The sequence below is a fragment of the Pinus tabuliformis genome, chromosome J (genome assembly GCF_031772625.1).
Source record: "Pinus tabuliformis cultivar Carrire ecotype Pingquan chromosome J, CPIR1, whole genome shotgun sequence".
Taxonomy (NCBI): Eukaryota; Viridiplantae; Streptophyta; class Pinopsida; order Pinales; family Pinaceae; genus Pinus; species Pinus tabuliformis.
Window position 1 is genome coordinate 659,075,124 of NC_142295.1, and position 11,997 is coordinate 659,087,120.

Genomic DNA, 11,997 nt, shown 5'->3' on the forward strand with positions numbered 1-11,997 from the left:
CTCGGATATTGGGCATATATCTGCGACGACGTCTCAAACAATTGATGAATATCTGCGACAGTCTCGGATATTGGGCATATATCTGCCACGATTGTGTAAATCAAAGAAACTGCATGAGGGAGCCAAGAACAAGGTTGTAGTTGTCAGAGAAGCTGAGTGGGGAAGCCAACAACAAGGCTGTAGTTGACAATAGGAGGTTGTCTGGAGATTGAGAAGAAAGCCACGGTGATCTGCCCGTGCGTTGCGAGATCAAACAACAATGATCTATCTCTCTCATAGATTTGGGGTAAATTTAACATCTTTTACCTGTCGAAATTTTTTTATAAATCACCAAGATGAATAACAACATATTTGAAGCATGTATGAATGAGCATAACAAGCTCGATGGTTCCAAGTATGCAAATCGGAAGTTTAATATGCAAACTCTGCTAGAAGCACAGAGTGCTTGGACGATTGTGAAAGGGGATGAGCCGAGGCCCGTGGCTAGATTAACATCGGTCCCAGATTGGAAGAAACGAGAAAGTAGAGCAAGGACAATGTTAAAGATGTCAGTGAAAGACTGAATTATACTGCACATCAGAGAAGGTAAGTTAGCTAACGAGATCTGGGGAATTCTGAAGTAATTATACAAGATCAGAAATTCAAATCGTCTTTTGTTCCTCAAGAGTAAGATTTTTTCCATGAAAATGGAAGGAGAATGAAACGATTGCTTCATTCATAGCAAGGATCAAGGATCTGAAATCCAAATTATCAGATATTGGTCATACAATGGACGATACAGATCTTGTGACCATTACAATGAATGGTGTCACTGATGATTATCAGATGTTCATCACTGGGATCAATGCCAGAGAAAAGATCCGAAATTTTGAAGAGCTGATAGGTATACTGATGTAGGAAGAAGAGAGGAGATCGACTCTGAAGCCCCAGCGTGCCGATCTTGCATTGGTGGTGAGGAAAAACTTCTACAAAGGGAAAGGAGGTCCACAACAAAAAAACGGAGCAAGTTCACATAAATGGTCAAATATGACCCAAGGTATGCACCCAAATAAAAACTACTCTGAAACTAAATGTTTTTATTGTGGAAAATTGGTTCATATTGCTAGGGAGTGTAGGAAAAAGAAGTATCATGAAGAATAACATAAGCCAAAGAGACATGCATGTCATCTCGCGAACAGTGATCAAGTGTAGAATTTGTGGTTGTTCATGGCAGATCGTGATGAAAATGTTGATGCAGACATTTGGTATGTAGATTCAGGAGCATCAACACACATGACAGGGAACAAGCACTGGCTGGAGGATTTTAAAGAGATTAATGAAGGCACACAGATTTACCTAGGAGATGACAAAAGTCATCAAAGCAAAGGATGTGGGAAAGTTTCTGTTATTCTACCTGATGGTAATATCAAACAAATTTATAATGTGATGTATGTGCTTGGCATAACAAAGAACTTGATTTCTATGTCAATGATTACATATCAAGATTTGAAAGTTAAAATTTTAAAATATAACTGTTACATTAAGGATTTGTTAGATGGAATGAAGACAATTGCTATAGGAATCCAAATAGGAGGACTATACAAGTTGGATGTGAGACCTACACCGGTTCGAGCATTGACAACAGTGAGCCTGACTACAGAAAAGCTTTGGCACCAGAGATTCAGCCACATCAATCACAATGATTTGTTGTTACTATAGAGGAAAAAAGTGGTAAGAGATCTTCCTATGCTAAAGCAAGTACATAATGATTGCGATGCTTGTACTTTAGGAAAAATTCATAGAGAAGAATTCCTTATTAGAGTAGAAAAGAAACAAAGGGATATACTAGAGTTAGTGCACATAGACCTTTGTGGTCCCATGCAGAAAAAAGCATTAGGAGGTGCAGTGTATTTCCTACTGTTTATTGACAACTGTATGAAGTTTTCTTGGGTGTATTTCTTAAGGAAGAAGAGTCATACATTCAAATACTTTAAGCAGTTTAAAAATATGATTGAAAGAAAAACACGGAAACAGATAAAAATTCTCCGTTCTGATCAAGGGGGAGAATACATGAAAGATGAGCTGATTAGATATTGTAAAGATCATGTAATTTTTCAGCAGTTTACAGTACCCCGTACTCCACAACAGAATGGAGTAACAGAAAGGAAAACTAGAACACTGGTGGAATGTGATAGAAGTATACTTAAAGGTAAGAATCTTTCAAATGGTTTTTGGGCTGAAGCAGTGAGTACTGCGGTTTATTTAAAAAATAGGAGTCCTACAAGAAGTATTGAGTTTAAAACGCCTTTTGAAGCTTTATATCGATATAAACATGCAGTAAAACACTTAAGAATATTTGGATGTAAATAATTTTCCCACATACCCAAGGAAGATAGAAAGAAATTAGACTCAAAAGCCATCAGATGCACTTTTATAGGGTATTGTTCGTCATATAAAGCATACTATTATTTAATTCCTCTACTCACAAGATCTTTGTTATTAGAGATGTTAAATTCCATGAGCAGGATAGTAAATACCCTGATGAGCACTATGATGGATGGGAAATTCTGTGCTTTGAAGATGAAGAAGTAGAGAACAATTAGGGTCAACAACAAAAAAAGGTAGAGGATGAATAACAACAACAACAACAGCAACAACAACAACAACAGTAACAACAGTAGCAGCAGGAAGAAATAAGGTTTGATACCACCACCCCACCACTCAGGAGATCAAGTAGGAAAGCTCAAATCCCTGCAAGATGTAAGTAAAATGTTTTTATAGCTAGTATGATGAATGTGATTGAACTGTCTAGTTATAAAGAAGAAAATGAAAATAATGAATGGAAAATAGCCATGGAATAGGAATATGATTCAATAATTAGAAGCAACACTTGGGAATTGGTAGAACTCCCTAGAGGAAAATAGGTCATAGGTTGCAAATGGTTATATAAACTACAAATTAATGCAGATGGAACTATAGAAAAACTGAAAGCTAGGTTGGTTGCAAAGGGGTACACACAAAAAGAAGGGATAGATTATGAAGAAACCTTCACCCTTGTAGCTAAATTTAACACCAACAGAATGTTAATTGCTTTAGCTACCAAGAAACATTGGATGATGCACCAACTAGATGTAAAGTCTGCATTTCTGAATGGAGAACTGAAAGAAGAGGTTTATTTAGAGCAACTGGAAGGGTTTGTCTAGAAGGGAAAAGAACATTTATTCTGTAGGTTGAAGAAAGCACTCTATGGACTAAAACAAGCTCCCAGGTCGTGGTATGGGGAAATTGATTCATTTTTTCTACAAGCTGGCTACAATAGAAGTAATAATGACCCTAATCTTTACACCATGAAAGATGAACAAGGGTTCATAGTGCTGATTTCATTATATGTAGATGATTTGATAATTACAGGTGATGTTATATATCTAATTGATGAAATCAAGCAGCAGATGTCACAGATGTTTGAGATGAAGCATCTCGGTGAACTCCGATACAGTTTAGGTCTTGATATCTAGAGAGATTCAGGTCAAACATTTCTGTCTCAAGCAAAGTATGTCAAAGGCCTATTAGAAAAGTTTAGAATGGATCAGTGTAAGTCTGCACCAGTACCATTACAACAGAATATCAAATTGCAATGTGAGGATGGCTCAAAAGTGGCGGATGCAACACTTTACAGATAGCTGGTTAGGAGTCTAATCTACCTAACCACCACTAGACCTGATTTGGCTTATGCAGTCAGTGTGTTAAGCCAATTTATGTCTAAGCCACTTGAAAGCCACTAGAATCTAGCGAAGAATGTTTTGAGGTATCTACAAGGTACTGTAGATTATGGAATTATTTACACTGACTCTTCTAATGTTAGATTGGTAGGATTTGCAAATCCGGATTGGACAGGAAATGTAGATGATCACAAATCTATAATAGGTTATGCATTCAATCTTGGATCAGGGGTGATCACTTGGAGCAACAAGAAGTAGAACACAACCTCCATGTCCTTAACAGAAGCAGAGTAACAAGCCATGTGTGCAACAACATGCAAAGTAGTTTGGTTGCAGAGACTTCTCCAGGATGTTGGGGAAGAACCAATCAAAGTTCAATCAGGCTGGCCAACAATCCGGTGTTTCACAAAAACACTAAACATATTGATACTCAATTTCATTTTTTAAGGGAGAAAGTGTAGTCTAAAGAAATTCATCCGGAATATTGTAATACATGTGATAATGTTGCAGACATTTTCATTAAGCCCCTTGGAAAAGTAAAATTTCAAATGTTTAGGGAGATGTTAGGCATATATGTGAACCCATTCTCCATTAAGGGGGAGTGTTGAAGATAATGGAGAATATCCTAGAATAGGTAGAGTTGGTTCACATAGCCTCAGGATAGGAATTAGTTTCTATTTCTTAGGATGCTTTTCTAACTTCCCTAAAACCATGTATTCTATTTAATGTGTAATGTTGATGAACAATGGAGAGCGTTCTGCAGAGCCAGACTCTCCTGGTTTAGACTCTCTTTCGTAGAGCTAACCAATGGGTTTTATTTTAATACAAACATTGCCATTTTTATCAATTATGCAAGAATGTTTAAAGCATTTGGTCATTCTAAAAGGATAGCACATTATAATAGATAAATATAGTATCAATATCCAACAACTATTTTATGTAAATATGCAAAAGGAAAATAAATATCAAGAAACTACAATATCATAAACACATTTTTAGATTTAAAAACTACCATAATATTTAGTATAAGTCTAAGTGTGTATGACATGCGGATATTTGTAAATAATAATTTTATGCGCAAATAAGAGATATTGTTGTATTATTTTTAAAATTTTATGTTATGGGTTTATAATAGAGTGTTATATGTCAATTTGATGTTTGGTTACCTTATGATCTTAAATTAAAAATTTGTGTTATTGGTTTTTTATCCATAAACAATTAGGTATTATATATCAATTTGGTGTTTGGCTACGTTGTGATCTTAAATTAGATTTTTATTATTAATGTTAGCACAAGTTCTTTGACATATTTTTCATGAAGGTCCTTCTAAAATCTAACTTGACTTTACAAGTCAGATTCTTGATAAGATAATTTTTGATTTCTCAAAACATTGAATAAACAATTGTTAATTTGGAGATGTCAAATGAGGAGACACCAAGCCTTCAAAGAGTAAAACCTTATGGCATAACACTGATTCTTATGTCTTGGGTAGTTCAAGACTAGTGTAGCATATAATACAACCCAATAGATTAACATTAGTTAACATCGCAATGAAAATAGCAAGCTAGTACATTCTATATAAGGTGATGTCTAATAAAAGTGTATCAATAGAGGGCATTTTCTTGAAAATTTAACAACTACTATTATTTGATTAGCATATGACTAGTTAGATGGACTATTGGAAAGTATGTTGTAACCTCAACCATTCAAATTCATAGTTCTAAAATTAAAATTGGTTGAAATTAAAAAACAAATATGATACAAAAATCAATTATTGGCATATATGACCTAAATCTTTGTAATGTCCCCTATTAAAGTTGGCTTACTTGATTTGGAAAAAAGTGTAATTTCCTCTCTCACAATTTTTTTTTTTTTTTTTTGTAAATCAGTTGATATATTAGATCATAAAAAATATTACATATGTTTACAAAAGGGATATTCCATTTCCAGAGAGAGTAGAGAAATGCAGGCCTGTCACAACAAAAGACTGCTACAAGGGCCTTATAGAACAAGAAGCGTTCTGCGTGCAAACTACCATAACAGAACCTTGGTCAAACATACGTCAAAACAAATAATGACCAACCAGACAGGGTTGCCAGACATAACTAAAGCAAACCACAAACAAATAAGGCCTTTCAATGGTCTACCACATTACACATAGACAGAAGAAAAGTAAAACCAAACAACAGAGGACAGATAGGAACCCACAGTAGAAAATTGCCTCCTCGGAATCCTACTGGCCGATTTTTGCTACTTTAAGAGGTATATCAACACTTGGACTAGCTCCATAATATTCCTTGGGAGCATTGTGGGCTCTGTGGCGTTTGATGGTGGTGGTTCTGGAGTCATCCTCGGGGATATAAATAATGACATTGATCCCCTAGCAAATAGATAGCTTGAAGAGTCGAATGGAAGTGCCTAGGCTCTGAGCTAGCATCCTCAGTCCCTCCGTGAGGGAGTTTATGGTAATTTCCAGTTTGTCCAGCCTCACTAAATTTTTGGCCAAGGCTAGGGAGTTTGCTTGGTAGGCTTCCTTCAGAACTGCTCCTTGCATGCTCAGGGCTTTGGCTAGCATTGTTTTCATTCGCCAAGCCTCACTCTGTATTGTCAGGAACTGGGTGGCTTTGGTTGTTGGGGTGCCTGGGTCCGAAAGCCAATCAACCTCCTCACTAATAATGTTAATGTCCATCTCTTCATGGGCTTCATTCACCTCGACTTGGAGTTCTTCAATATATTGTTTACCTTTCTTGGAGACAGAGGTCTTGTAATTCTCCTAGGCTCTTTTTAATTCCCTGGGCTCTTTTTAATTCCCTGGTTTCTCTAGTGCTTCGGGTTTTTCTCTTCACCATAGTACTATTGCAGGTGCCGACAGTTGATAATTGGGTTCCTATACGCAACTTAGTATACACAAGGCTGAGCTATAAGAAATAACAAAGGCAGGTGAAATCTATCTCGGTGGGCTGTGTATTAATAGTGAAGGATGCAGTGTGAGGGTCAACAATCATAACTGAAGCCACCGTCTTTTCCATGTTTCCGTCAGTCTGAATCCTCAACAGGTGACTGATGATCTTCTTATTATTGTAGTTGATTACAATGGGACTGCCACACTTGTCACTGAAGAAATGAGGCCACGCATACTTTGATCCGTGATAGGTGAGCTAACCTCTATCCCTGTTGTATATCTTCCACCTTTCTCGATGCGAGCCATAGGACTCCCACTCGTGGTGCCATTTCCAGGCATTATGGATTAGGGAATGAACATTTATAGCTAACCTCATAATTCATTGATGAATGGTGCCATGTATGCCATCCTTCTCTCCTGACACACCTGTGAGGTCTTGCCTTGATATTTGTAGGCATTTGTCTCGAAGATTGGCACAAGCGACGTTCTGCCAACAAGTGTCAATGTTATCATTCTGATGGTCGACCGCGTGGTTTGCTAGGCTGTCCGCCATTGCATTTTCACTACACCTGATTGCCTATAGGACGATCCCATTGGGAGCAGAGAGGTGTTTGGCTATGAGCTCGGTTACAATGGCTAGGCGCCAGTGCTTTGTTACCTTCTCAGACCGTGAACCAGTTTGTAATTTCCTCGCAGCATTGATCGCTAAGAGCGAGTCTCCTTCCACAATTGTTGCCCCTTTCCCCAAGTGGATTAGGATTTGCAAACCTTGCTCCAAAGCTACAAATTTTGCCTCATTGTTGGTGGCTTCCCCCAAAGAATTACTGTATAAGTGAAGAATTTCTCCTTTGTTGTTGCGTACTACACCTCCAAGGCCAGTAGGGCTAGGGTTGCCCCAATAGGCTCCATTAAAATTTAATTTGTGAAATCCCGGTTGAGGAGGTTTCCAAGAGAGAATAGAAGAAGTAGGTTTAGGTCACTGCGCCAAAGAATTGGGATCAATTGTAGCAATTATGCCAAAAAACTGCAGAATTCGACTGTCATTTGTAGATGGCCTATTTGCCTAGTCTAGTTTACATCTGGTGAGCATAGTTTCACGCATATTTTGCATGATATCTGTCTTAATGGTATCTAGCTACCTGGAGTCCTTTTGAAAAATTCTTATGTTTCTTTCGTTCCATGTGGACCAGACTATAAAACCCGGGCTTAGCTTCCATAGGATATCTACAATGTTGCAGCTAGAATATTTGGTTCTCTAGTTGGCTATGCTATCTTAAATGGATTCTCTATTCCTGTCTATTTGTTTAAAGATTTCCTCCATCCAGACCCATAGTTTATTGGTCCATTCACAATTATTGAGGAGATGGTTCATCAATTCCTCTTCTTTTTCACAGAGGGGACATCGGGAAGGACCAATGAAGCCTTTTTTGCACAGGTTCTCCCAAGTGAGGATCTTACGATGCATTAAGAGCCATAAGAAGGTTTTTATCTTCGGCCAGATGGTGGTGTCCTAGACATTTTTGTGCCAATTCACTTTCTCTTCCTGATCCCTATGTTCTAAATAAAGTCTGGCTTCCTTTAGGTTGAAGGTGCCTCCATCAAGTTTACCCCATCTTAGTTGATCTTCATCCTGAGAGTAACGGATCTTCCTTTTATCCAGACAAGAGTGCAAGGATAAGAGAAGGTTATCCATTCCATCTGCCTATGGGGTAGTGTTAGGGTCCCAATGTCTCCAGTGTTGGTCCGCAATACTGTCTTTCCAGTATTGGTTCACTATGAATTTTCCTTGTTCCTGGTACCTGTGCTGCAGGGGAAGATAGTGAGGACTTTCAAGCTTGGGAAGTTGTTGCCAAGCATCTTCCCAAAAGAGAGTTGTGTTACCATTGCGTATTTCCTAGAAGCAGTGATGTTGTATGATGTTTCGATTGGCCTTTGCCAAGTTCCAAATGGGGGATCCGGCTGGAGGGTCAGTCATTCGAATGAGATCCTGAGGGCTCCAGTTTTCCACATACCTGGATTTCCATAGCCTGGCCCAAGGTGTCTATGGTTCTTTAACCCATCTCCACTAGAGTTTGGCCCACAAGCTTTGTTTACTATGTCCGGGTCTTGAAGTCCCAAACCACCCAGGATCTTGGGTTTATAGAGTTTTTCCTAAGCTACAAGAGCCCATTTCTGTTTGTCAGATTTGCCATACCATAGGAAGGTTCTTTGAATGTTTCTAATATTCTGGATAACTCCTTTGGGAGCTGAAAGGATGGAGAGCATATACTGAGGGATGTCTTGTAGGACAACCTTAGTCAGGACAAGCTGGCCAACGAAGTTAAGGACCCTATTAGTCTAGTGTTTGCACTGATCCTCGAGGTTGGAGAGCAGTTTCTCCCAATGAATCTTTTGCCAGGGTTTATCAGTTAGAAGGATTCCTAGATATTTAGAGGGAAGGCTTTGCCTTCTGAACCCAAGGAGAGCAGTAAGATTTTTCTGGATCGCTAAGTGAGTATTGAAAAAGAAAATGGAGGATTTGTCCAAATTAAGGTCCATACCTGTTGCTTGACTGAAGAGATTAAGAATAGCTTTGAAACCTTGGGCTTACTGGATCATTGGCATACCATGGAGCATGGTGTCGTCCACAAATTGTTGATGTGTAGTGGCTGGGCAGGGTGGCAGGGGTTGGAGGCCCTGGATAAAGTTTCTCTCCTTAGCAGTTTTAATGATGCGACTGAGGCCTTCCATAAAAATGACAAAAAGAAAAGGGGAAATGGGATCCCCTTGATGAATTCCTCTAGAGGGGGCAAAGGGGAAGGTGGGAGCTCCATTGACCAGGATAGAAAAGCTGGGGGATTTGATTAGGGCTAGAATCCAGTTGATCCAACGATGAGAAAAATTGAAGGCTTCCAGAATGGCTTCCAGATATCTCCAACTAACCTTATCATAGGCTTTCAAAAGGTCCAACTGAATGATCATACCTACTTTTTGCCAGGATTGAAGAGTGTGAACCATTTCCTGTGCTAGCAGGACATTATCCATTATCTGTCTACCCTCCACATAGCCCGATTTCTCCTGTGAGATTATCGAAGGAACAATTGGCTTTAGTCTGTTGACCATTACTTTGGAGATAATCTTATAAAGAACGTTTCCCAAAGCGATTGGCCAAACTTTAGAAGGGGTACTTGTTGCCTCCTCTTTGGGAATAAGGGTGACGAAGCTAGAATTAAGGGATTTGAGTATGGATGAAGATTTGTGGGAATCTTCCACCACCTCCCACACTTCCATACGCACAATTTCCCAGCAATCTTTATAAAAATCAATGGTGAATCCATCCGGTCCTGGTGCCTTTCCATTGGGCATCTCTTTCATTGCTTCTTCCACCTCCTCCATGGTAACAGGGTGGTCTAAAGATTTATTCTGATCTTCAGTTATTAACCTTGGTATGGAGGTCATGACTTCCCTAATAGCCTCTTCCCTATCAGTGTCTGGTTCCGTTGCTATGAGGCTAAAGTGATTAGTGAGGAGGGAGGAAATATCCTGATGAGAATGGAGGGGAGTGCCTTGTGCATCCTTCAGCCAGGTGGTTTTGTTGGCGCACTTGTAATCTATAGCCAAACGATGGAAAAAAATGGTGTTTTTTCCCCTTATTTGAGCCACTGAATGCGAGACTTTTGTCTCCAAAGTATTTCCTCCTACTGGCATCTTTCATTCCACTTCTGAATTAGGACTTTCTCTGTGTTGATGGAATCCTGGGTGATGTCCCCGTTGAGCCATTCTTTGTGTATTTGTGCCATCTATTCCTCCAGGGCCTGTTTTTCTTTGAAGATGTTCCCAAATACCTCTTGGTTCCAAGACTTGAGTCAAGCTTTGATGTGCTTTAATCCGGCTTGGAACCAGTACATTTTGGTGCCTCTGGTGTCCAATGGCTCGTGCCACCAGTGTTTGATTTTAGAAATGACTTTCGGGTGGCTTAACCAAAATTTCTCAAACCTAAAATGTCTGTTTTTCGGAGTGTCGAGGATGGCTGCGTCCATGGTGATGGGTCAATGATCAGAGCCTCGACAGAGTATGATCTCTGATTCTATCGTGACCCCCTTAAGGAGGATGGCTTCTGCTATAAGAAAATGGTCAAGTCTGGAGGCAATCTTCCTGTCTCCTCCTCTTTTGTTATTCCAGGTATATGACCTGTTTTTGGGGAGGATACCCACAAGATTTGTTGTTTTGATGAAGCTATTGAATGCCTCTGCATCTCGGTTTAGCATTCTTACCCCTCATTTCTTTTCTATCAGCGAGGTTATCATGTTAAAGTCTCCTCCATAGATAGCTTTAGCCGTGGGATGTCTGTGTTGCATTTTGGAGAGGTGATCTAGCATCAACAACTTATCCTCTAGTCTTTGGGGGCTGTAAATATTAGTGCACAAGTATGTATTGGAATCCCCTATGATTTGCATTTCCAGGGAGATGTATGATCTAAAAGCCTCTGCATTTATAATATGGAGGGCGTGGGGATTCCATAGAGTGGCCAGGCCTCCCTCCATTCCATTCCCTTCCACTTCCAAGTATTCCATTCTCTTTCCTAAATTTCTGCTTATCCCTTTCATTTTTTGGCTGGAGCACTTGGTTTCTTGCAAAAGGATCATGTCAGGATTTTCATTTTTTACTTTCTTTCTCAGAAGTCTTTGTTCCTTTGGTTGTTTAGCCCTCTAGAATCCCATGACATAATTTTCATGATTAACACGGTTTTTAAGGGGAGTGTGAAAGCCTCAAGGGCTTTCATCTTACCTGAGTTGAGGAGCATCTGACCTAGCTCTTGAAGTGCTTCATTGTTTGTTCTTCGGCCTCTCTTCTTCCTATGTTTGGCATTGGTATTCGTTTGATGTAATCCTAGGGCCTTAACACCCAGACCCTTTGTGGCTCCCAAGCCTCTTTTCTGCACTGTTAGTTCTGCATCTTTTCTTAATAGGAAGAGAAAATTTACTCTGGCTACTTCCTCCTCTGGGATATGTTCCATTCCTTTTTGCTTCCATTGCTCTACCATGATGTTGAGATCCATGCCCTCCCTTTCTAGAATATCATTGAGTTCCATATCCTTTCTTCCTATTTCACTGACTATCATTTTCGCATCGCTTTCTAAGTCTTTTGTCAACTCCTGAAATTGTAGGGTTTCGTTTGATGGATTTGGATTGGGATCTTGGGCTTCTTGTGTGGGAGCATTCTGGATTTCTTGTGTTAGGCTTGGTTCCTGGGGGACTTCGGCTACCATCGATTTGGACCCAAGAACTTCAAAGGCATTGATTGTACCATTGATGGAGGTGCTTGTTTTGGGTTGGTATTTCCTAGTGGTCATTGTCTTCCATTTGGACGAGTAAAACCTTCCTGATTCTTGCCTGAGTTTTCTTTGTCTTTCTCATT